The sequence below is a fragment of the Nerophis ophidion genome, linkage group LG12 (assembly GCF_033978795.1).
Source record: "Nerophis ophidion isolate RoL-2023_Sa linkage group LG12, RoL_Noph_v1.0, whole genome shotgun sequence".
In the NCBI taxonomy this organism is placed as follows: Eukaryota; Metazoa; Chordata; class Actinopteri; order Syngnathiformes; family Syngnathidae; genus Nerophis; species Nerophis ophidion.
Genome location: NC_084622.1, coordinates 45,308,287 through 45,335,204, shown reverse-complemented (window position 1 = coordinate 45,335,204; position 26,918 = coordinate 45,308,287). Strand labels below are relative to the sequence as shown.

At 43.1% G+C, this 26,918-nt stretch overlaps 1 protein-coding gene across 6 annotated transcripts in view; it reads right to left on the bottom strand.

Annotated features, from left to right (window-relative positions):
• Positions 1–26,918, bottom strand: part of LOC133563489 (serine/threonine-protein kinase BRSK2) — a 554,636-nt gene that overhangs the window by 296,518 nt on the left and 231,200 nt on the right. The window lies entirely within an intron of this gene.

The window sequence follows — 26,918 nt, the reverse complement described above, 5'->3', positions numbered from 1 at the left end:
ACAACACGTTGCGGTACAGAGTAACATGATCCATCCTGATTGGCAATCAGGGACAGGTGAGAAGGCAGGGCTCCGACTACATAAGTGGTGGAGGCAAACAGAAAATAGAAACAAAAATAAGAGTGCAGGAAAGGAAATAAGGAAACTCGCTCGCTCGCCTCTGTATCGGTTGGGGACGTCTCTACGATGCTGATCCGACTCCGCTTGGGATGGTTTCCTGTGGACGGGACTCTCGCTGCTGTCTTGGATCCGCTTTGAACTGAACTCTCGCGGCTGTGTTGGAGCCACTATGGATTGAACTTTCACAGTATCATGTTAGACCCGCTCCACATCCATGGCTTTCGGTCCCCTAGAGGGGGTGGGGGGTTGCCCACATTTGAGGTCCTCTCCAAGGTTCTCATAGTCAGCATTGTCACTGGCATCCCACTGGGTGTGAATTCTCCTTGCCCACTGGGTGTGAGTTTTCCTTGCCCTTATGTGGGTTCTTCCGAGGATGTTGTAGTCGTAATGATTTGTGCAGTCCTTTGAGACATTTGTGATTTGGGGCTATATAAATAAACATTGAAACAAAACAAAAGATAAATATGAAGGACCATGACGGCATGAACATAGGAGTTTCCTCTATTTCCAAAACATAAAACCAACAAACCCAACGATGTGTTGTACGGAACATCGAGTGGCTTCAAGGTACTTATCTATTTTTTTCACATTTTGAAACAAGAAGGATAATCATACATCACATCACTTGGGCTGTGAATGAGGGACGCACTTATCTTACAAGCGTTTTGATTGTCCGATCTCAGAATAACCCCAAGCTTGTCTGTGGTATATTGCTCTCATCAGCATGCAAATATATGTGCACAAATATTTTCTTCCAATCTAATCATGTGCGTGACGTACCGTTTCCTGGTAGCAAAGCTAGTAAACTGATGATGCAATGCTTGACGGCACTATTAAATATATTAGAGTTATTAAAGCTCAAGGGCTTAATGTTGCTAACATGGTTGGCGCTGGAAACATACTGAGAATATCACCTGACACGTTCGGACAACGCCACCCCAAAAACCAAACTCCTTGACTTGAAGTGTGACTGCCAGGAGATTGAACTATACTATAAGAACTATAATTCTCAGTAAGGCTGCATTCTTAAAACAATTCCTATCCTCCAAACAATAATGAAACATAATTCCATTCATCAAGTGGGAGAAAATCGTCTAACTTCATTAATGAATCAATCCAATCAATCCAATTTACTTGTATAGCCCTTAAAGGCCTACTGAAATGAGATGTTCTTATTTAAACGGGGATAGCAGCTCCATTCTATGTGTTATACTTGATCATTTCGCGATATTGCCAGATTTTTGCTGAAAGGATTTAGTAGAGAACATCCACGATAAAGTTTGCAACTTTGGTGCTGATAAAAAAGCCTTGCCTTTACCGGAAGTCGCAGATGATGACGTCACAAGTGTGAGGGCTCCTCACGTCCTCACATTGTTTATAATGGGAGCCTCCAGCAGCAAGAGCTATTCGAACCGAGAAAACGGCAATTTCCACATTAATTTGAGTGAGGTTGAAAGATTTGTGGATGATGATATTGATAGAGAAGGACTAAAAAAAAAAAAAAAAATTAAGGAAAAAAAAAAAAGGCGATTGCATTGGGACGGATTCAGATATTTTTAGACACATTTTCTAGGATAATTCTGGGAAATCCCTTATCTTTTTATTGTGTTGCTAGTGTTTTAGTGAGTTAAATAGTACCTGATAGTCGGAGGGGTGTGTCCACGGGTGTGTTGAGGCCAGTCTCTGAGGGAAGTCGACTGCAGATACAAGGACGGCACAAACTCCACAGATCTCCGGTAAGAGGCGACTTTTTAACACGATTTTCTCACCGAAACCTGCCGGTTGACAAGTGGTCGGGATCCATGTTCGCTTGACAGCTCTGATCCATAGTAAAGCTTCACCTTGGGGAATTTTAAACAAGGAATCACCGTGTGTTTGTGTGGCTAAAGCTTCCACTTCCATCTTTCTACTTTGACTTCTCCATTATTAATTGAACAAATTGCAAAAGATTCAGCAACACAGATGTCCAGAATACTGTATAATTGCGAGATGAAAAGAGACGACTTTTAGCTGCAAATGGTGCTGCGCTATGTCCTGACAATCCGTGACGTCACGCGTACGCGTCATCATTCCGCAACGTTTTCAACAAGAAACTCCGCGGGAAATTTAAAATTGCAATTTAGTAAACTAAAGCGGGCGTATTGTCATGTGTTGCAATGTTAATATTTCATCATTGATATATAAACTATCAGACTGTGTGGTGGCTAGTAGTGGGTCTCAGTAGGACTTTAATCACAAATGCCTCAAAGAGCTGCACAAACCACGACGGCATCCTCGGCTCTGATCCCAAATCATGGCAACAAAAAACTCAACTCAAACCTCTGCAGAGGCAGAGTGTATACGGTTAAAGAGCAACTGCACATTTTTTGAATTTTATTTTGCATATCGTACAAAATCATTAGACAATAAACATTCCCCCTTTTTTTTTTTTCGGATTTAAAACATGATTAAAAAAACGCTTGAAAGATGCGGCTAATGGAGCCACCCTTGTAGCCTTAAAAAAACCCACTAAAACTGTCAGGCTTGTCCCTGACAGTTTGGCTATGTTTTAGTTTTTTCCTCTGCATTTGTCTTTGTTTCTTCTGTGTGTGGGAAGTATTTCTTGTCAGCACTCTTATTTTGTCTGTCTCCTGTGTTTCTCCCGGGGCGCTGTTTCCCCTCAGATGCGGCTGAATGGAACCTGGCCACACCTGGTGTCAATCAGCCCGCTACTATTTTTGATCCGCTTTGTCCTCGACTCTGGAATGGATTATTGTCGCTCTTGTTGTTGCTACTTGTCGTGTCGTATCATATCGTGTCAATGCAGTGTTGCGGTAAGCTATATTTGATAGTGGTTTGTAGCTTATAGTCTTTTGTTCCCTGCTTCCAAGTTTGTTTTCATATTATAAGTAAAACTTCTGTTTTTTGCTCGATACCTGCTAGCTTTCATGCTAGGACTTTGTTTGTTATCCGCCCACGTGCGCGCTTTTTGTTTGTACCCTTTGTTTGTTTTTTGTCTTAGTGGTTTAAATCCAATCATATTTTGTCACTCCATGCCTGCCTCCTTCTCGGCATCTTGGGGTTCGTCACAAACTAAGTCTGACAGAATAATCCAGCCCAGAGCGGAGGACAAAGCAGGTCTAAAATAGGAGCGGGTTGATTGACACCAGGTGTGGCCAGGTGCCAATCAGCCGCAGCTGAGGGGAAACAGCGGCCAGGGAGAAACACAGGAAACAGACAAAGTAAGAGCGCTGACAGGAAATTCTACACACACACACACACACACACACACACACACACACACACACACACACACACACACACAGAGAGAGGAAACAAAGACAAATGCAGAGGAAAAAACTTAAACATAGCCAAACTGTCAGAGGCAAGCCTGAAAAAAACAAATTCAAAACCCTCCAGCAACGTAACAGACATGTTCATAAAAACATGTAATATGTTCAATATTTACTATGTTTTGGTCATTTCTTCAGCACATTGATTTCTGACTTCTGGCAACAAATGTGTGTTCCTGCTTGCAGAAACAAAGGAATGTTTGCTCTAATCACGGCAGACTTGGTATGAGACATCCTCACATTGTTTACAATCATGGCCACCAGCCGCTAGAGCGATTCGGACCGAGAAAGCGACAATTTCCCAATTAATTTGAGCGAGGATGAAAGATTTGTGGATAAGGATGGTGAGAGTGAAGGACTAGAAAAAAAAAGAAAAAAGTGGGAGCGATTCAGATGTTATTAGACACATTTACTAGGATAATTCTGGGAAATCCCTTATCTGCTTATTGTGTTAGTGTTTTAGTGAGATTATATGGTAGCTGAAAGTTGGAGGGGTGTGGCCACGGGTGTGGTGACCGCCAATGTCTCTGAGGGAAGCCACGCAGCTGCAGGAGGACGCAAGCTTCCCTCATGTCTACGGTAAGAGTCGACTAATTAGCACAATTTTCTCACCGAAACCTGCCGGTTGACATGTGGTCGGGAACCATGTTCGCTTGACCGCTCTGTTCCGTAGTAGGGCTTCACCTTCGGGAATGTAAACAAGGAAACACCGGCTGTGTTTGTGTTGCTAAAGGCAGCTGCAATACACCGCTTCCCACCTACATCTTTCTTCTTTGATTTCTCCATTATTAATTGAACAAATTGCAAAAGATTCAGCAACACAGATGTCCAGAATACTTTTTAATTATGCGATTAAAGCAAACTACTTATAGCTTGGATCATGCTGGAAAAAAATGTCCGCTACGACCGGAGACGTCAAACGCATGCGTCATCATACCGCGACGTTTTCAACAGGATACTTCGCGCGAAATGTAAAATTGCAATTTAGTAAAGTAAAGCGGCCGTATTGGCATGTGTTGCAATGTTAATATTTCATCATTGATATATAAACTATCAGACTGCGTGGTGGCTAGTAGTGGCTTTCAGTAGGCCTTTAAACCAAAATGGTAAATGGGATGTACTTTTATAGCGCTTTTCTACCCCTTTTTAAGGAGCCCAAAGCGCTTTGACAGTATTTCCACATTCACCGGCAAATTTGGGGCGGCATAGCTCAGTTGGTAGAGCGACCGTGCCAGCAACTTGAGGGTTGCAGGTTCAATTCCCGCTTCCGCCATCCTAGTCAATGCTGTTGTGTCCTTGGGCAAGACACTTTACCCACCTGCTCCCAGTGCCACCCACACTGGTTTAAATGTAACTTACATATTGGATTTCACTATGTAAAGTGCTTTGAGTCACTAGAGAAAAGCGCTATATAAATATAATTCACTTCACTTCACCCATTCACACGGACAATCACACACTGATTTCCGACTTCAGCGTGTGATTGCCACGCCGTCCGATATCCCTTTTCTGTCTACACACTGTGTCTGCTTGTAAGTACTCAGTGATTGTGCACTGCAGAACGTGCTCGTCCGCTCGTAAACTAGCAATGACACAACGTGACGACGACAAGGGCGCAATGGGTGCCGGACTCTGTACTTTTCAGAGGCGGCATAGTACCGAATGATTCATTATTATACGGTGCTATACCGTACAACCCTACTACATACTTTAAAGTGGTTTTGAATACCGCCTACCACTTTTGAGGCAGCAATCTCCCCCATTAACTTGATCAAGTCAGCCATATCTCTCTCCTCACTAGAGTCTGACTGCCTAGATAGATGTCTTTGCAAATTCAAAGTATTCCTCTCTCATTTCTGGCCTGAGGTGATAGGAGGCTCAGACTACAGAGTCAAGCGACTGTGACACTGTCAGAGGGATAGGCTGTGAAAAATCCCAAAACGGGAACATCAGAGCTAACATGAATGAAGACATGACGGGCAGATAACGGAGAGATGAGAGGGTGCAGGGGTGTTGCATGAGCATGTGGCCGGTGCAAGGAGAAGGAGACACACTGGTAGCTGTAAACAACCAAACAGGGGGATACGGAGTCAAAACATGGACGGAAATTGAGGAAAAGGAGGACAAGGCAGGGAGACTCAGATCTATTTTTAATGCCACTGACTGGGGATCAGCAAAAGGAATGTATAATTACTGCCTCATGAATAATGCAGGCAGGCATCTTTTAATTAGCCACAGCAGGCACATTGCAGCAACCGCGGTCGATGGGACAAACACGCGTCTGCACATGGACATCACAGACATTCCTTTTTCAGTATACGCACGGGTCGCCATGGACGCAGGTAGCGTGTCCCTTTTTGTTCATGCTAAACGCGCTCGCAAACTCAGACGCTCCCCCAGGGAGGAAGGTGTAAAGTCAGGAGGTGCAATGATGAAGGAAGGGGTGGTGCCTCTGCAATGACTTCCTGACAGCCTGAATAGGAGCAGCACCTTGATGGACTGTCTGCCTGTCATGTGTTGGATAACACTGAACTTTAAAGGCCCAGCTATTAAACACATCACCAGCTGATATATGCTGGTACACCATACTTGCCAACCTCCCCGGAATTTCCCGAAATTCAGCGCCTCTCCCAAAAACCTCCCGGGACAAATTTTATCCCGAAATTCAGGCGGAGCTGGAGGCCACACCCCCTCCAGCTCCATCCGAACCGGAGTGACGTGTCGACAGCCTGTTTTCACGTCCGCTTTCCAAAAATATAAACAGAGTGCCTGCCCAATGACGTCGTAACTGTAGAATGATCGAGGGCGAGTTTTCTTATGTGGGTTTATTGTTAAGCAGTCTCATTAACATCCTCTCAGCGCGGCAACAACACACAACAACAGCAGTCACGTTTTCGTCTACCATAAATCAGTTCGTCTGCCGTAAACAGCAATGTTGTGACACTCTTAAACAGGACAATACTGACATCTAATTTGCATGCATATGTGACAATAACATCTGCGGCTTTTAGAGCAGTGGTTCTGAACCTTTTTTCAGTGATGTACCCCCTGTGATCATTTTTTTAATTCAAGTTCCCCCTAATCAAAGCAAAACATTTTTGTTTGAAAAAAAAAAGATAATGAAGTAAAATACAGCCCTATGTCATCAGTTTCTGATTCAATAAATTGTAATAACAGTGGAAAATATTGCTCATTTGTAGTGGTCTTTCTTGAACTATTTGGAAAAAAAGATGTCAAAATAGTGATAAATAGGTTGTACTTGTATAGCGCTTTTCTACCTTCAAGGTACTCAAAGCGCTTTGACACTACTTCCACATTTACCCATTCACACACACATTCACACACTGATGGAGGGAGCTGCCATGCAAGGCGCTCACCAGCACCCATCAGGAGCAAGGGTGAAGTGTCTTGCTCAGGACACAATGGACGTGATGAGATTGGTACTAGGTGGGGATTGAACCAGGGGCCCTCGGGTTGCGCACGAGGGTAACTAAAAACGTGTTGAAAAATAAACGAGTGATTCAATTATAAATAAAGATTTCTCACATACTGCGATGAGGTGGCGACTTGTCCAGGGTGTACAATGCCTTCTTCCCGATAGTAGCTGAGATAGGCACCAGACCAGCGCCCCCCGGAACCCCAAAGGGAATAAGCGGTAGAAAATGGATGGATGGATAGCTGTAAATTTACTTCTCCCCTCTTAACTACGCCCCCATCAACGCCCCGCCCCCAAACCCCCACCTTCCGCAAGTATGTGGTAGTTTCTACAGTAGGTGTACACGCAGGTGCTCTTTGTGGACATCAAAAAGACTAATAAGAAAAGGTCACTGATCAACAAAACTAATGTCCATCCATCCAATTTCAACCACTTGTCCCTTTCGGGGTTGCTGTAGCCTATCTCAGCTGCATTCGGGCGGAAGGCGTCGTACACCCTGGACAACATTCACACACACACTAGGGCTTAATTAGTATTGCCAATCAACCTATCCCCAGGTGCATGTCTTTGGAGGTGGGAGGAAGCCGGAATACCCGGAGGGAACCAACGTATTCTCGGGGAGAACATGCAAACTCCAGGCAGAAAGATTCCGAGCACAGGATTGAACTCAGGACTACTCAGGACCTTCTTATTGTGAGGCACATGCACTAACCGCAGTCCCACCGTGCTGTGTTATTCGTTAATTAAAAGGTGTTTGTGTGTAGTTGATACAACTTCATTATCAAACGGCGTCCCAGAGGACAGCTTCCAATTGATAACGGAAATGGACGATGGACCCTCATCCTTGAAAACCTGCTTCCCTGCACATCAAGAGCAGGCAGGAAACTTGATCCAAGTTGGAATGACACATCAAGACCGAGGCAGGATGTTGTTTGGCTATTATCTCCTCGCATGTTCACAGACTTCATTTGGAAGCTAATTTGTGGTTGGCAAAGACATGTTGGAGGATGGGGGAGGATATTGGCAGTAATGTGATGTCTCACTCCATCTTTGTTTTTTGATTCAACTTTTAATTGGCAATGAGGTGCTATATTCCAATTTAGGGAGCTTTAACACGAATAGGCGATAGAAACTAAGTCCCTTTTACCTTAATAAAACTAACATTTTAGTGTTGTGGATAACCGCAATGAATCCCGTGAACACCATCTGATTGTTTATTTGGACCATTCATCCATCCACCTTTTTCTGCTTATCCGAGGTCGGGTCGCGGGGGCAGCAGCCTAAGCAAGGAAGTCTAAACTTCCCTCTCCCCAGCCACTTCATCCAGCTCCTCCTGTGGGATCCCGAGGTGTTCCCAGGCCAGCCGGGAGACATAGTCTTCCCAACGTGTCCTGGGTTTTCCAAGTGGCCTCCTACCGGTCGGACGTGCCCGAAACACCTTCATCGAGAGGCGTTCGGGTGGCATCCTGACCAGATGCCCGAACCACCTCATCTGGCTCCTCTCCATGTGGAGGAGCAGCGGCTTTACTTTGAGTTCCTCCCGGATGGCAGAGCTTCTCACCCTATCTCTAAGGGAGAGGCCCGCCACCTGGTGGAGGAAACTCATTTGGGCCGCTTGTACCCGTAATCTCGTCCTTTTGGTCATAACCCAAAGCTCATGACCATAGGTGAGGGTGGGAACGTAGATTGAGCGGCAAATTGAGCGCTTTGCCTTCCGGCTCAGCTCCTTCTTTACGACAACGGATCGATACAGCAGTTTATTTGGACCATTCCACTAGAATGCTGTAACCCTCTTAAAATAACGTTAACTTCTACCATTTTTTCAGTCCTCTACTACAGTGGTTCTCAAATGGGGATACGCGTACCCCTAGGGGTACTTGAAGGTATGCCAAGGGGTACGTGAGATTTTTTTTTTTTAATATTCTAAAAATAGCAAGAATTCAAAAATCCTTTATAAATATATTAATTAAATAATACTTCAACAGAATAAACTGTGAAAAGAAATGCAACAATGCAATATTCAGTGTTGACAGCTACATTTTTTGTGGACATGTTCCATAAATATCGAAGAAATGTCTAGAATGAAGTTGATGAATCCAGATGGATCTCTATTACAATCCCCAAAGAGGGCACTTTAAGTTGATGATTACGTCTATGTGTAGAAATCTGTCGAATCACTTGTTTATTTTTAAACATGTTTTTAGTTATTTTTACATTTTTTTTTCCAAATAGTTGAAGAAAGACCACTACAAATGAGCAATATTTTGCACAGTTATACAATTTAATGAATCAGAAACTGATGACATAGTGCTAAATTTTACTTCTTTATCTCTTTTTTTCAACCAAAAATGCTTTGCTCTGATTAGGGGGTACTTGAATTAAAAACATGTTCACAGGGGGTACATCACTGAAAAAAGGTTGAGAACCACTGCTCTACTACACAAGGAACTTTTGAAAATGTCTCTGGCATTTTGGTTTAATTTTTTAAGAAGGTTCCTGTTACGTTTGAAAATATTTAACAACAAAAATAGCACAGGGGGGAAGTGCACATGAAGGCAAAACAGTCACACACAGAGGGAAAGCTAAGCAGCGTGGAGATTCAATGACTCCCCCTTCTACACTAAGCCAGCTAAACTTATCCAGGGTAAATCCCACCTAACTGTATCCTTGTCCACACACACACACACACACACACACACGCACACACGCACACACACACACACACAATGATCGTTGAAGACGACCTAGAACGCTATGTTGCTTTTTGTGTAGGTCCTTAAAACTAACCTTTCTGAACAATATCAAGTGTTGTGGTATTTCATTTAGCTGGAATCCAGTGTGCTGAGGGGCCCTATGGTAGTGAATGACACCTGACTCATCATATATTAATCAAATCTTTTATGGACATGTGAAAGTAAACAATGTGATAGAGAACATTTGACATCAATCAATCTAGGGATCTAGATTGATTGCCTTCACCTTCATTGTGCATTCCTTTTTGGTGGCTTTATATACTCTGGACCTAGACGTTGAGTCTGCGACATACATGGCGGACAATAACTGATACAGTCTGCTTTTCCAGTCCAAAAGCATTCGCCGTTTTCCGTGGTCTTCCCTTGACGGCCAGGTAATACAAAGCACATGCTACATTTTTTAATCACAACCATGGGAGCACCCATTCTCGTTCTCTCCTTTGACAAAGGGACAAAGTTTTACGGTCAGTAGAATCACAGCTGACCTGGACATTCGAAAGTTCTCTTGCCGTCCGAGATGTGGTGTAACCGAAATAGCTGCAATCGTGTGTTTTCTTCTCTTAATGTATTCATGTGTGATTTCCACAAGCGTCCGTACAGACGGAAGGAGAAACACTGTAATGTCTGGATGACTTGCCTTCATCTTTCCAACCAGCTTTGTTATGGAGCTGGCTGTGGCGCGTTCTTTCTGACGTCACTTCCCGTGTGGGGCGAAGCCTTTCTGGCGTCACTTCCTCTCTGAATTCAGTTTGTAAACAATCAATGAGTCTGTGGAGGGATGGAGCCGAAGAGCCGACAGCGGGATAGGACAAACAGTTGTACTGCCCAAGATGGTGGCCAGGAGGCGGAGCATGCAGCAGAGCGGAGAGGCGGGGCGTGCCTGGAGCGACACTGCAGCCATCAGAGTCAGGTGCATAGATTACACACCTGCTCTCAATCCCTGCATCTTCTCCTGCAGCATAAAAGGGGAGAAGGACGAACAATCGGGGCAGAAGTAGGAGAGGAACCAACAGGCAACGAAGATCACGAACACGACGAGAGCGACCCAGAACGAGATGAGCACCGCGGAAGACGGAGCTACCGGCCACCAAAAGGCGCGACGAGCAGGAAGAGCCGGCGCGCTAGAAATTGGCGCAACGGACTGGCAAGAAGACATGTTTATTGACAGAATAAACCAGATTCAAACATGCTATAATGCGCCTTGCATCGATCTTCACTGCAACCCACATGATGACGGCAGGAGAACTGTCACAGAGTCCATTCAAAGTTAAGAGCCGGAGATTCAAGAAATAAACGGCGCACTGGTAGTCTCATTCGCCCCCCGGGGCGTCGGTCAGGACACAATGGACAGAAGTGTTCGTTTGGCATATGGCAGTTTACTTGTTTAGTAGGCAGGTTGACAGGCATGGCAGGTTACAATGGATTGGCTGAATGGTACAACACTGTCCCACTCTCCCTTGTGGAGGGGGTCCGGTCCGATCCGGTGGCCATGTACTGCTTGCCTGTGTATCGCCTTGGGACATCTCTGCGCTGCTGATCCGCCTCTGCTTGGGATGGTTTCCTCCTGTCTCTGTCGTGGACGGGACTCTCGCTGCTGTGTTGGATCCGCTTTGGACTGGACTCTCGCGACTGTGTTGGATCCATTATGGATTGAACTTTCACAGTATCATGTTAGACCCGCTCGACATCCATTGCTTTCGTCCTCTCCAAGGTTCTCATAGTCATCATTGTCACCGACGTCCCACTGGGTCATTATTGTCACCGATGTCCCACTGGGTGTGAGTTTTCCTTGCCCTTATGTGGGCCTACCGAGGATGTCGTAGTGGTTTGTGCAGCCCTTTGAGACACTAGTGATTTAGGGCTATATAAGTAAACATTGATTGATTGATTGACTTACCCATGTAAAAAATTATCCAAGGAGGAGAACCTTAAACAATGAATTAGTGTGGCCGAAACGGGGCTTAGGCTAAATAATTATTCGTTTAAGGGGTTATCCGGCTTAGTGTAGACATAGCCTTAGTCCCGTCCTGGATTAAAAGCATCCTGATTGGCAACAAATCCTAATTGGACAGTTGGGGTCTGATTGCCAATCAGGAACAAGCGAGAGAGCCAGGGCTCAGACAAACAAAGCGATGGCCAATAGAAAAAAACAAAAAGCAAGTGGAAACAAAAATAATAGCACTGGACAGGAAATAAAACAAAATGCCAGCGACTAACTATAAATGTCACCAGAGACTCACGACAGTTCCTAAACCAAAACTGACTCAATTAAGTAACAGCACTGAATGAAACACAATTTAGGTTTTTTTTAGCCACATAACATTTATACAAAAATAGCATGCTCGGTACGGCCTAACTCGGTTGGTAGAGTCGTTGCCGTGGTAGCAACTTGAGGGTTCCTAGTTCGATCACCCTTGCTCCTGATGGGTCGCGGTGGCCTTGCATTGCAGCTCCCGCCATCAGTGTGGGAATGTGGGAATAGTGTCAAAGTGTTTTGAGTACTTTGAAGTGCTACACAAGTATAACCCATCCCCATTCATCCATTTATTACTGCTTGTCTCTTTCAGGGTTGCGGGGGGGTGCTGGAGCCTATCTCACCTGCATTCGGGCGGTAGGTGGGGTACAACCTGGACAAGTCGCCACCTCATCGCAGGCCCAACACAGATAGACAGACAACATTCACACTCACATTCACACACTAGGGCCAATTTAGTGTTGCCAATCAACCTATCCCCAGGTGCATGTCTTTGGAAGTGGGAGGGGCCTATCCCCAGGTGCATGTTGACACAAAACACATTACAGAGTAATTCAACTGAAAAAAAACTAATAACTTATTTCCTCGATTAACCGCCAGGCATGTAATATGCGTCTGCCTTGAATTAAATTTGCTCCCCAAATTTATTAGCGCATGCTTACTTTTACCGCCAGGTCAATTTCGTGACGTCACTAATGACGCTTCCCCAGCCGTCATTTTCAAAATGGTGGAGAAGTTTTTTTTTGTTGCTTTTACTGTGTGTAAACCAGGGGTCGTGTTCCACAGCCATACAGATCACACTAATGGTTGTGATATAAAACAATTTTAACACTTACTATTATGCGCCACACTCTGTGAACCCTAACCAAACAAGAATAACAAACACATTTCTGGAGAACATTGGCTCTGTAACACATTATAAAAGCAACATAAGAATTACCCAGAATTCCAATGCATCCATGACTCTTGGCTGTATTATACACCCGCTAGCACCAAACCCCCCGTGCGTCGGTTGAGGTGGGCGAAGTTGGGGGGCGCGTGTATAATATAGCCAAGAGTCATGGATGCATTGGAATTCTGGCTGATTCTTATGTTGCGTTTATAATGTGTTACAGAGCCAATGTTATCAAAAAATGTGTTTGTTATACTTGTTTGGTTAGGGTCCACAGAGTGTGGCGCATATTAGTAAGAGTTTTAAAGTTGTTTATATCACAACCATCAGTGTAAACGGTATGGCTGTTGACCAAGTCTGCATTGCAATTTCGTATGAGAACAGGCAAAATGCATGCCTCCTACCGGCACGAAGATAGCATGGTGCGAAGGCGGGCGCGATGAAATGTTGTAGAGCAGTGGTCTGCAACCGGGCCGCGCCCGCATAAGAATTTTTTATAAATTTTTTTTTTATCACACTCAATTATTTACTGCATCCCATTAGTAAGTGCAGGGGTGAGAAGAAGTTTTAAAATTATTAGCGCCTGCTTACTTTTACCGCATGCCTTGAATAAGCGCAGGAGTGAGAAGAGGTTTTAAATTAATTAGCGCCCCGGCGGCTATTCAAGGAAATACGGTAACGTCCAAACAAATAATTAAGGTAACAGGACTGTGTCACAGTCCTGATTTAAATATCACAGTACATAGAAAAATAAATGAGTGGTGAACAGAAATATCCGACATTGCCATTACCGCTTTTCGGCAGAAAGATTTACCACTGAAACAGGATGTCGTGGTGATGTAAGCGGGAAGCACGCAACGGTCTGCAATGGAGGGGAGGAAACGTGTGCGATGTGAGCAGTGGTGGCTGATGGTTTTTCAAGGAGAGGAACCGCCGAGAGGGAGGCTATAATGTAAGTGCTTTGCTCGGAGCCACGCAGCAGCACTCAGTGCTTGTCGGGGGACATTGCACAGCCACACAAGTCAAGAGTCTCCAAACATGAGTACAGTCTGCAATAACACCACAGAAAGATTTGTCACATTTGTCACTAGTCATTTTTAATGAAGAAAACGTCACTAAAAAGATTATAAAAGTCACCTACTCAATGGCCTAGTGCAGGGGTGCCCATTACGTCGATCGCGAGCTACCAGTCGACCGCGGGGGTGTGTCAGTCGATCTCCAGCCAGGCTTTTTAAAAAAATAGACCTAAAAATGAGTGATCATCAATCTTCACCAAGACGTCACTTAAATGACATTCACGGTACCCGGAGGGTCTTGTGAGATGACGCTGGCTGCTGCAAGATCATTATTATGAAAATATGACCGAAGGAAGGCGAGAAACACTTTTTATTTCAACAGACTCTCGCGCCGTACCTTCCGTCAAAACTCTAAAGGCCGACTGCACATTTCCTATCTTCACAATAAAAGCCCTGCTTCATGCTGCCTCGCTAACTAAATACAGAGTCTCGGAAAACTGGCGTGCACAAGCGATCCCTCAGAAAGCTGGCGTGCACATCACTTGTGCACGCAGCTTTCCGAGACTCTTATTTTGTTAGCGCAGGCAGCATGAAGCAGGGCTTTTATTGTGAAGATAGGAAATGTGCAGTCGGCCTTTAGAGTTTTGACGGAAGGGACGGCGCGAGAGTCTGTTGAAATAAAAAGTGTTTCTCGCCTTCCTCTCGGTCATTTTTTCATAATAATGAACTGGCAGCAGCCAGCGTCATCTCACAAGACCCTCGGGTGCCGTGAATGTCAATCAAGCAAGCTACGGAATTTGCCGCCAATGTTTTTCTTGTAAAGTGTATGGAAGCTGGATGAATTAGATGCCAAAAACCGGCGTTATCATCATTACTGTCTGATTCCAATCAATGCAAGTCATCAGAATCAGGTAATACACCAACTTATATTCTTGTCTTTGTGAAAGAAAGACATCTATATGTGTTACACATGCTTGTATTATCATTAAACACATTTAACTTGTTTACAAAAATGTCTCTTTCATAAATAAATAAATATAAATGATATATATAAATGAGGTAGATCCCTCGAGTTGGTCAATTGAAAAGTAGCTCGCCTGCAGAAAAAGTGTGGGCACCCCTGGCCTAGTGGTTAGAGTGTCCGCCCTGAGATCGGTAGTTTGTGAGTTCAAACCCCGGCCGAGTCGTACCAAAGACTATAAAAATGGGACCCATTACCTCCCTGCTAAGCACTCCTTATCAAGGGTTGGAATTGGGGGTTTAGTCACCAAAAATTGTTTCCGGGCGCGGCACCGCTGCTGCCCACTGCTCCCCTCACCTCCCAGGGGGTGATCAAGGGGATGGGTCGAATGCAGAGGATAAATTTCACCACACCTAGTGTGTGTGTGACAATCATTGGTACTTTAACTTAACTTTAAAGGCCTACTGATAGTTTATATATCAATGATGAAATATTAACATTGCAACACATGACAATACGGCCGCTTTAGTTTACTAAATTAGAATTTTAAATTTCCCGCGGAATTTCCTGTTGAAAACATTGCGGAATGATGATGCGTGTTTGTGACGTTATTGGTTGGAGGGGACATATTAGCCCAGCACCACTTACGGCTAACAGTCGTCTCTTTTCATCGCATGATTACACAGTATTTTGGACATCTGTGTTGCTGAATCTTTTGCAATTTGTTCAATTAATAATGGAGACGTCAAAGAAGAATGCTGTTGGTGGAAAGCGGTGGATTGCAGCTGCCATTACCAACTGAAACACAGCCGGTGTTTCTTTGTTTGTTGTTAAGCTTTAACACAGAGCGGTCAGGCGAACATGTTTCTCTACGTCAACCAGCAAGTTTTTGGATGGGAAAATTGTGATATTAAGTCGGCTCTTACCGGAGACTTGAGTAGATTACGCGACCTCATCCTGCAGCTCAAAAAGGCAGCTGTGATCTTGGCTCCTGGGTTTCTTTCAGAGACACTGGCGTTCAATGCAGCCATCCGACTTTCAGGTATGACTTTAGAATCTCACTACAATACTATTAACACAATAAACAGATAAGAGATTTTCCAGAATTATCCTAGTAAATGTGTCTAATTACATCTGAAACGCTCCCACTGCCGCCTGGAACCGTCGCCTTTTCTTTTTTTTTTTTTTGTGCTTCACTCTAACTTTCCTGATCCACGAATCTTTCATCCTCGCTCAAATTAATGGGGAAATCGTCGCTTTCTCCGTCCGAATTGCTCTTACTGTTGGTGGCTCACATTATAAACAATGTGAAGATGTGAGGAGCCCTCACACTTGTGACGTCATTGTCTGCTACTTCCGGTACAGGCAAGGCTTTTTTATTAGCGGCCAAAAGTTGCGAACTTTATCTTCGATGTTCTCTACTAAATCCTTTCAGCAAAAATATGGCAATATCGCAAAATGATGAAGTATGACACATAGAATGGACCTGCTATCCCCGTTTAAATAAGAAAACCTCATTTCAGTAGGCCTTTAAACACATCAACTTGAAACAACAAAGGAAACTTGAAAAATGCTGTGACAGTGGATTATAGTTTGCTGATGATGAAAAAAAAAGTCTGCCTCGGACCAATCATCATGCTGAAGGGCCCAGAACAGCCGAGGCCAAGCCCATTTTCGAAAGACTCCCAGACATGCAGAATGTCCGATAGGCGGGACTAAGCCGAGGATTTGTTCAATGGCTGTCTCATTTAATAGATTTTGACAGGTTTTTGTGCGTCGTTTGTAATATTCAATATTCTTAATGGAACATTTAAAATGATAGTGTTGTTTACTAGAGCCATCGTGCGGTGTACACGTATCTCTTATGTGTGACTGCCATCTACTGGTCACACTTATCATTAAACCATGTACCATATAAAATAGCTTGTGCCGTCCATAGCTGCCGTCAACTTCCATCAGACACTGGCCTCAAGACACCCGTGGACACACCCTTCGACTATCAGGTACTATTAAACTCACCAACTCACTGGGTGTGAGTTTTCCTTGCCCTTTTGTGGGTTCTTCCGAGGATGTTGTAGTCGTAATGATTTGTGCAGTCCTTTGAGACATTTGTGATTTGGGGCTATATAAATAAACATTGATTGATTGATTGATTGACCAAAACACTAGCAACACAATAGAAAGATAAGGGATTTCCCCAGAAATGTGTCAATAAACAGCTGAATCCGTCCCAATGCAATCGTCTTCTTTTTTTTTTTAAACTTGATTTATTTTTTTTTTTTTCTAGTCCGTCGCTATCAATATCCTCAAACACAAATCTTTCATCCTCGCTCAAATTAATGGGGAAACTTGTCGTTTTCTCGGTCTGAATAGCTCTTTTTGTTGGAGGCTCCCATTAAAAAACAATGTGAGCAGCATTCAACGGGTGACGTCATTGTCTGCGACTTCCGGTAGAGCAAAAGTTGTGAACTTTATCGTGGATGTTCTCTACTAAATCCTTTCAGCAAAAATATGGCAATATCGCGAAATGATGAAGTATGACACATAGAATGGAGCTGCTATCCCCGTTTAAATAAGAACATCTCATTTCAGTAGGCCTTTAACACATCCATCCATCCATTTTCTACCGCTTATTCCCTTTTGGGGTGGCGGGGGGCGCTGGCGCCTATCTCAGCTACAATCGGGCAGAAGGCGGGGTATACCCTGGACAAGTCGCCACCTCATCGCAGGGCCAACACAGATAGACAGACAACATTCACACTCACATTCACACACTAGGGACCATTTAGTGTTGCCAATCAACCTATCCCCAGGTGCATGTCTTTGGAGGTGGGAGGAAGCCAGAGTAGAACCCACGCATTCACGGGGAGAACATGCAAACTCCACACAGAAAGATCTCGAGCCTGGATTTGAACCCAGGACTGCAGGACCTTTGTATTGTGAGGCAGACGCACTAACCCCTCTGCCACCGTGAAGCCCTACTAAATCCTTTCAGCAAAAATATGGCAATATGGCGAAATGATGAAGTATGACACATAGAATGGAGCTGCTATCCCCGTTTAAATAAGAACATCTCATTTCAGTAGGCCTTTAAGACAAACCAAAAAATTTGAAATCGCTCTTAAGATGCAGGGCAATTCCCCGCCAGTCACCAACATACACATTATGTCAGAACCAAGCATTATTATTCGAGTGAAGCAGTCATACACCTCTTCAAGTCCTTATAATTTACATGTTACCTTTTTTCCACCGTGAGCACGTTTTACATTAAAGGATGGAAGTGCTCATTCCCTTGCAGATGCATACACATAATTACATTTGAAGCCATTATTTATTATAATACAACATTTGTGAGAGCTATGGAATTACACTAAGGTGTCAATGTGCTGCATTGCCTTCAGTAACTCAAAATGATTATACCCAATCTTGCGTAAGCGTTTTGCTCCAGCAACGTGGAGAATATAAACATTAATTCTTACCCACTCCAGAAAAAGAACATTACTTATCTACTTGAGTTTTCATTTTCCCTTCCTTTCACACCTTGTTCTAAATATTTTATACGTGCACGGCGGAGGGCTTGAAAAGGGATTCCCGTACATTTTCTTTTATGAGAGCTGTTTTTCAATTAAATGAAAGCATTTTGCAGACCATTATTTATATTGTGGCAAATCCCGCCCTCTTGTTTTCGTGGACATTTGCATGGCATCACTATGAGGGTCCTCACTATAAAGAAGACGTTGAGTAGCGGGACATTGGTGAGGAGGCAGAGAAAGTGCTGAAGCCAACAGTGCAGATGATAAGAATGAGAATAGTGTTGCTGGAGGTATTTAGGATGTGTTGGTAATCAGCCTAGCAGACATTGGTGGGGCTGTTGACATCTCTCTCAGGAAGTGGGTTCATTTGAGCAGCTCTTCTGGCTAAATCAACGCGTCAGCGGCAGCTATCTCATTACACAAGCCACCGCTGTGTCTCAATGAGGGAACAAGGGAGTTTCTATTCGCCAACAAAAATACATATCTCTGTTTTTCACTCTTCTGTCCCTTTATGGAGGCAGGTGAGCTTCACTCCCTCTGTTCATGACACTCGGTATCTTTGCAGGAAAACCCTTTTTTTTTTTTTTTTTTTAAGAAAATAGTTATTTCACTCCTGCGCTTACCAAAGGGATGCGGTAAAAGTAAGCATGCGCAAATTATTTTAAAACCTCTTCTCACACGGGCACTTACCAAAGGTATGCAGTAAAAAATTCGAGTGTGATGTAAGCTTGGACCTTAAATCCTACTTAATAGCTCTTAATCTTCTTCCCTTTATGCAATTTCAAATTACTGGTATTGAAATCAGCCTCCTCCATTTTGAAAATGATGACAGGGGAAGTGTCTCTCGTGACGTCCGGAGTTTGACCAGGCGGTAATACTAAGCATGCGCTAATTATTTTGGGAAGCGAGTTTGACCCGGCAGTAATTCAAGGCAGGCGCATACTATATGCCCTGCGGCAATTCAAGGAAAAAAATAAAAAAAATAAAAACTTTTTTTTTTTTTTACCTGCTCAGTGGCCTTATGGTTAGAGCAGGGGTCGGGAACCTTTTTGGCTGAGAGAGCCATGAAAGGCAAATATTTTGAAATATATCTCCGTGAGAGCCATATAATATTTTGTTTGTTTAACACTGAATACAACTAAATGCGTGCATTTTTAAGTAAGACCAACATTTTTAGAGTATAATAAGTCTCTCATTCTTTTTAATAACATTGTTATTTTGAAGCTAACCAATAATAAATAAAATACTTCATACTATTAATGCGACTTCTTGAACAGGTGTGTTAAAAAATACAGACGGATGCATTAAAATGCATGAGAATGTTTTATATTTTTAACGTTATTTTTAACACTGTGATTACCGGCGGAATTATTCATTACTTACCGTGTTAAGTAATGTCAGCTAAGATTTATCTGAGAGCCAGATGCAGTCATCAAAAGAGCCACATCTGGCTCTAAAACCAGAGGTTCCCTACCCCTGTGTTAGAGTGTCCGCCCTGAGACTGGAAGATCATGAGTTCAAACCCCGGCCAAGACATACCAAAGACTATATAGACCCATTACTTCCCTGCTTGGCACTCAGCATCAAGGCTTGGAATTGGGAGTTGAATCACCAAAATGATTCCGGAGCGCGGCCCCCGCTGCTGCTCACTGCTCCCCTCACCTTCCAGGCGAGTTCGAAGGGGAAGGGGTAGGTTGCCTGTAAATTTTGTTGAACAGACTTCTCCATTGAACACGGCGGTCGAACGGATATACTCAGCCATGAACGGTCAGTCAGCGAAGCACAAAGCGTCCGCAGCGCAGCATCGTTCACAACCCAGTATTATGGCCCACCTTGCAAAATGGAGACCTGATGGTGTATCTTATGCTGAGACAAAGATGGCTATGCTGATAGTTGGAAGCAACATCCCGTTCTCATTTGCGGATGTCTACAACAAATCCGTGAAGGATGTTCCTGGATTCGGAGATGGCTCGCCAATACGCAAATGGCAGAACAAAGGTTACTCAAATAGTGAAAGGTAAGTGTTGTTGTTGTTTTTTTAGTAACCAGCAAGCACAGTACAGTTAGCAGAACAACTGTGTTTTTATTACTGTGTATTTGATAGGTGCCGTCTGAAATTCAATTAGTTATTTTATTTTTATATATATATATATATATAATAAAACATGTATATATAGCTAGAATTCACTGAAAGTATTTCATACATACATATATATATATATATATATATATATATATATATATATATATATATATATATATATACATATATATATATACATATATACATACATATATATATATATATATATATATATATATATATATATATATATATATATATATATATATATATATATATATATATATATATATATATATATATATATATATATATATATATATATATATATATATATTTATATATATATATGAAATATTCGAGTTGGCGAATTATACGCCACCCCTCTTAACCACGCCTCCCCGCCCCAAACACGCCCCCCAACCCAGTTGATCTGCCGTCTCTTTTCTGCTCTGCTCCTTTGTGGAGAGGTGCGTGCACAGATTAGGTGACCACAGATGAGGCGCTAGCTGTTCAAAGTCGGTACCCGGGATGGACCACTAATCTGTGCATCAGTTGAGGATGTCTCTGAGCTGCTGACTTGTCTCCACCCAAGACGATCTCGGGTTGGCCCCACTATGGACTGGACTCTCACACTTTGATCTACATCCACTCGACGTCCATTGCACCGGTCGCCCACGGGGAAAGGGTCCCCACATCTGCGGTGCCCTCCAAGGTTTTTGATTGTAATCCCATTGTGTTGAGTTTTTTCTTGTTTTTTCTTCTTGGGATCTGAGCCAAGGATGTCGTTGTGGCTTGGGCAGCCCTTTGAGACACTCATGATTTAGGGCTATATAAATAATCTTTGATTATTTGATTGATTGACTGATGTGCCAGTGAAAGTCACGGGAAGGTATTACCGAACAACAAAAGCCACAAAAAAGATGCCTCCAATAAAAGGGCGGGGGAAAGAGGTTACTTGACCCAAGAAAAGGACAGCAATACAACGGAAAAGAGAGAGACTGACAAAGAAAAGAGCTGCATCTTGCCCAAGTGTTCCACCACCGGGGTAACCGAGAGAGCACAGAGACGTCTGCTCAACATGACTTCTAGGGGCTTTTACTCTGATGTCTGGCTGTCACCGCACACACCGCTGGAAAGCACACATGCAGAGAGGCTGAGAATACCCACTCTATGCAGATAATACAGTCCCTCCCTTGCCCTCCGGCTCATGCTTTGTCCAAAGAGAATGCATTGCTTGCAACACCCCTGCAATATAAGAAGACGAAGTCAACAGTCTCTTCCAGTCCAACACCATTCAGACACTTCAATGTCCTCACTTTCCTCCAGTCTCTTTTTTTGGAGTAGAACCGGGCTAACCTGATTTTGGGAAGTCATGAAAAACCTCAGAACCTTTTGTTGATCATATCAATATATATCAGGATGGACACATAATAGATACCAATATAAAATGTGTTAGATAAAATATTAAATATACTTAAATATATTCTTTTTTTTTTTTGTCGGAAGAAACCAATAATCATGAAGCAAGATTTGTTTCATGAAGTCACGGCTGCATGGTAGCGGTCGCTTACTGACATGGCTCACACAACACACTGCCATTCTTAAAGGAGCACACACACACACACACACACACACACACACACACACACATACAGTGGGGCAAAAAAGTATTTAGTCAGACATCGATTGTGCAAGTTCTCTCACTTAAAATGATGACAGAGGTCTGAAATTTTCATCATAGGTATTAGACATGCGCAGATAGGCAATTATACCATCCGCAACCGCATCACCAAAGTCGTTATCCACCTGCCGTCCACCCAAACCAACATTTTATCAGAACCGCAACCGCCCGGCAACCGCCCGTTGAAATACATCAGAGGTCGGCCACCTTTGCCACTCAAAGAGCTATTTAAACCCGTTTCAAAGAGTAAAGAAGACAATGGCAGCCGCTAACGTTCTCGCGAATATCCAATGGTGTTCATCCTGATGACAAAAATAAGGGCGTGCTGTGAAGCCATTGCCTTTGACACCATCAACAACATGTACAAATTGATTGTTAGTCCAGCAACATGTTGTATGCAGCTTCCGCAATCACACGTACAAGATTGAAAGGCATACTGGGTGACACAGAGTACACTGATGGTTGTGATATAAACAATTTTAACACTTACTAATATGCGCCACGCTGTGAAGCCACACAAAACAAGAATGACAAACACATTTCGGGAGAACACCCTCTCAGTAACACAACATAAACGCAACACAACAAATACCCAGAATCCTTTGCATCTGTGACAATTCCTGAATATATTTTACACCCCCCAGCGCCCCCAACCCCGCCCACCTTACCAACGCACGGGGTGGGGGGTGGGTGGCCGGGTTTGCTGCTAGCGGGGTGTATAAAATAGTCAGGAACTGTCATGAATACAAAGGATTCTGGGTATTTGTTGTGTTGCGTTTATGTTGTGTAACTGTGAGGGTGTTCTCCCGAAATGTGTTTGTCGTTCTTAATTGGTGTGGCTTCACAGCGTGGCGCAGATCACTAAGAGTGTTAAAATTGTTTATATCACAACCATTAGTGTACTCTGTGTTACCCAGTATGCCTTGCAGTCGTGTGCATGTTGCCGTGGAAGTCACACACAACATGATGCTGGACTGACAATCAGATCGTGTGTGATGTAGAAGGCGAGAAAGCCAATGGCTTCATAGCACGCCCTAGTACTTATTATCTGGGTGACTGCCGTCTCCTATTGTCTTCTTCGCTTTATGACAAGGGTCTTAAATGGCTCTTTGAATGGCAAAGGATACTGATCCCAGAACCATGTATATCAAATATTTCTGGATGGTTCAACCGCCACCCGCCCGAATCTAATTAAAATCAATTTTTTCGTCATGTCACCCGCCCGACCCGCAGTTTATCTGCGGACTCCGCGGATGAGACCGCAAACCTCGCATCTCTAATAGGTACACTTCAACTGTGAGAGACAGAATGTGAAAAAAAAATACGGGAATTCACATTGTAGGAATTTTATTTGGTCAACCATTCAAAGCTCTCACTGATGGAAGGAGGTTTTGGCTCCAAATCTCAGGATACATGGCCCCATTCATTCTTTCCTTAACACGGATCAATCGTCCTGTCCCCTTAGCAGAAAAACAGCCCCAAAGCATGATGTTTCCACCCTCATGCTTCACAGTAGGTTTGGTGTTCTTGGGATGCAACTCAGTGTTCTTCTTCCTCCAAATATGAGTTGAGTTTATACCAAAAAGTTTTATTTTGGTTTGATCCGACCACATGACATTCTCCCATGTGCTCTCTGGCAAACTTCAGACGGGCCTGGACATGCACTGGCTTAAGCAGGGGACACGTCTGGCATTGCAGGATTTGATTCCCTGTCGGCGTAGTGTGTTACTGATGGTAACCTTTGTTACTTTGGTCCCAGCTCTCTGCAGGTCATTCACCAGGTCCCCCCATGTGGTACTGGGATTTTTACTCACCGTTCTCATGATCATTTTGACCCTACAGGATGAGATCTTGCTTGGAGCCCCAGATCGAGGGAGATTATCAGTGGTCTTGTATGTATTCCATTTTCTGATAATTGCTCCTACAGTTGATTTTTTCACACCAAGCTGCTTGCCTATTGTAGATTCACTCTTCCCAGTTTGGTGCAGGTCTACAATTATTTTCCTGGTGTCCTTCGTCAGCTCTTTGGTCTTGGCCATAGTGGAGTTTGGAGTCTGACTGTTTGAGGCTGTGGACAGGTGTCTTTTATACAGATAACCAGTTCAAACAGGTTTCATTAATACAGGTAACGAGTGGAGGACAGAAGAGCTTCTTAAAGAAGAAGTTACAGGTGTGTGAGAGCCAGAGATCTTCCTTGTTTGAAGTGACCAAATACTTATTTTCCACCATAATTTACAAATAAATTCTTTAAAATTCCTACAATGTGAATTCCTGGATTTTTTTTTCACATTCTGTCTCTCACAGTTGAAGTGTACCTATGATGAAAATGACAGACCTCTGTCATCATTTGAAGTGGGAGAACTTGCACAATTGGTGGCTGACTTAATACTTTTTTGCCCCACTGTAGTCTACTCTCATAACACTAGTGTGGTTGTGCCGTCTTTCTGTCTTGCCGAGGATTCTCTGCATGGAGTGAGAAGAGAAACCGTGATATCCTGATATATCAACTATATAAAATACATTTGTCTTTAGTTTTAATGTAGATGGTGCAGCAACGTCTTGACAATTTTGTTTACAAAATTAAAATGTACAACGATAAACATATTTAAACACTCAAATATAAGTAATATAGGTCTTATGAAGATAGAACAATATGCAATGTTTCTTCCGCAGGGTATTTATTTTATTTCTCGATTTTCAAATCAAACGTGTTTTAAATATTTCAGTGTGTACAAGTACTTTTTTCAGCACAACAAAACGATGATAAAAATGATAACCTTAATAATGCGTGTCACAATAACCGTGATACGATTTTTAATAATATTACATCCCTAGCCCCAAAACATCCAGCCTCAAAAGCCTACATCGGCACAACCCCTCCAAACACGGGAACAAAGAAAGTGAGAAGTGACACCTGCCCATTCAAAAAAACAACCCATCAAAAAATCTGATTGTGTAGCCTGAGCAAAGAGATGTCAGTCCGTACCACACTGAAGCACCAGCCGAGGAAACCAAAACAACATCCAAGAGGCAGACATCTGTTCTCAAACACATGGAGAAGCTGCCAATGGTGTACCCGACATGCTTCAATTTGTCCTCTCCCTTAACTCTACAAACTGGACGATTAAAAAACTACCCCCTCTCACTGGGTCTTTTCATTCATAAAGGTACACAAACATGCATGTTGCATGCTGGCAACGCTGACCTCCAGTTTGTCACTCAAATACGTTTTTGCGCAACACAACCAACATTAAAGGGGAACATTATCACAATTTCAAAAAAGTTAAAAACAATAAAAATCAGTTCCCAGTGGCTTGTTGTATTTTTTGAAGTTTTTTTCCAAATTTTACCGTTCCCGGAATACTCCTAAATAAAGTTTTAAAGTGCCTTATTTTCGCTATCTTCGAAACCACTATCCATTTCCCTGTGATGTCATACAGTGCTGCCAATACAAACAACATGGCGGTTACCACAGCAAGATATAGCGACATTAGCTCGGATTTCAGCGGCTTAAGCAATTCAACAGATTACGCATGAATTGAAATAGATGGTCGGAGTATGGAGGCAGATAGCGAAAACGAAATTGAAGAAGAAATTGAAGCTATTGAGTGAATAGCTATTGATGCTATTCGGCCGTAGCCTGGGTGTACCTAATGAAGTGGCCCATAGCATGGCTGCCTTATTAGCATCGCCGGTAAAATGTGCGGACCAAACGATCAGGACTTAAGCATCTTGTGACACTGGAGCAACTTAAATCCGTCGATTGGTAAGTGTTAGTTTCGCATTAAATGTGGGTATCTAGTTTCAAATGTACATACAGCTAGCGTAAATAGCATGTTAGCATTGATTAGCGTAGCATGTTAGCATCGATTAGCTGGCAGTCATGCCGTGACCAAATATGTCTGATTAGCACATAAGTCAACAACATCAACAAAACTCACCTTTGTGATTTGGTTGACTTAATGGTTGCAAATGCATCTGCAGGTTATCCATACATCTCTGTGCCATGTCTGTCTTAGCATCGCCGGTAAAACGTGGAGACACTCTGGTACATTCATTGGGGGTCTGGCGGCAGATTTCTTGCCAGTGGTGCAACTTGAATCCCTCCCTGTTAGTGTTGTTACACCCTCCGACAACACACCCACCAGGCATGATGTCTCCAAGGTTCCAAAAAATAGTTGAAAAAACGGAAAACAACAGAGCTGAGACCCGGTGTTTGTAATGTGTTGAAAATGAAAATGGCGGCTGTGTTACCTCGGTGACGTCACGTTCTGACGTCATCGCTAAAAGACTGATAAACAGAAAGGCGTTTAATTTGCCAAAATTCACCCGTTTAGAGTTCGGAAATCGGTTAAAAAAAATACATGGTCTTTTTTCTGCACCATCAAGGTATATATTGACGCTTACATAGGTTTGTGATAATGTTCCCCTTTAACAATTCCTATTGTTACACTTTGGAGAAGCAGTTTCAAGGAGACCCCAAATGTTTCCGCCGCCCAAGGTAGATGCTGTACATTATTACATATCTCCGTAAAACCAATGTACTTCTTTGTAGTACATTCTATTGATTTCATTTAATTTCAGTTGGCGGCAATCATTCTTCCCCTTGGCAATACTTTCCGTAAATGTAAAATACATTTCCACTGTTATACGGATGACACCCAGCTGTACGTCTCAACCAAACCAGCTGCTTCTCTTCTTCCTTCTTCCCTTACAGCAGGGGTGTCCAACTCATTTTAGATCGGGGACCACATGGAGAATAATCTACTCCAAAGTGGACCGGATGTTGTTTTTTTACACTTACATGTTGTGGTTAATAGTATTCTATCTTTATTTGTCAATTATATTTTCTGA